This window comes from Danio rerio, chromosome 21 (genome assembly GCF_052040795.2).
Source record: "Danio rerio strain M-AB ecotype USA chromosome 21, GRCz13ab, whole genome shotgun sequence".
Classification (NCBI taxonomy): domain Eukaryota; kingdom Metazoa; phylum Chordata; class Actinopteri; order Cypriniformes; family Danionidae; genus Danio; species Danio rerio.
Window position 1 is genome coordinate 20,157,010 of NC_141041.1, and position 290 is coordinate 20,157,299.

Here is a 290-nt window from a genome sequence, read left to right on the forward strand (position 1 = left end):
TCTTCTATCTCTAACATTAATTTAAAGTGCATATGTCAAATGTTATTACTTTTTTATTGCAATAACAACAGGCCATTGCAACAAATAGAAATACAAAAACTGACAGAAGTATACTACAAGCAGTACAAATATTACTTTTCGCAACATGAGAAATATAACAATTTTAAAGTAAATTTAAAGAAGGTCAAATGTTATTACTATCCACAAGATTATAAAATAGGAAGTTTTATTTAATCCGTGACGTCATTCTCCGCTCTCAGCCTATAGATGGCGCTGGTGCAGGTCTTAGC